The sequence below is a fragment of the Antrostomus carolinensis genome, unplaced genomic scaffold (genome assembly GCF_000700745.2).
Source record: "Antrostomus carolinensis isolate BGI_N321 unplaced genomic scaffold, ASM70074v2 scaffold39048, whole genome shotgun sequence".
NCBI lineage: Eukaryota > Metazoa > Chordata > Aves > Caprimulgiformes > Caprimulgidae > Antrostomus > Antrostomus carolinensis.
The window spans coordinates 1,898-2,311 of NW_010334356.1; positions in this window are offsets into that span (position 1 = coordinate 1,898).

Consider the following 414-nt stretch of genomic DNA (forward strand, 5'->3'; position numbering starts at 1 on the left):
ACTGCAGGAGTCAGCACCAGCACTGTCACATTATACCAAGGAGCTGAGGCACAGCCATGCTTAAAAAGGTGGTGGTTTGGGTTTTTTTTTTTTAAAACCTGTTAAAATGCTGTAGGAAAGAAATATTCTTCTGTGGGCTCAGGATCTTGAGGTACTGGATATCAATAGCTGCCAGGAGAGGGGAGAGCTGCAGGTGGGTGCTGCTGACAGGGTGGGAAGCCTCCCTGCTGCTGCAGACCCCCAGCATCTTCCCCTTGTTGTCACAGATGTCTCAGGTGGTGTGCTGGGCGGGTCATATCCACCCTCACCTGGCCAAGGCTCAATCAGTAAAGTGTTTTAAATCACATCAGTTGCACTTGGTCCCACAGCTGCATCCTGCAGCAGCCTCCTTGGGGCTGGAGGGATGAGTTCAGC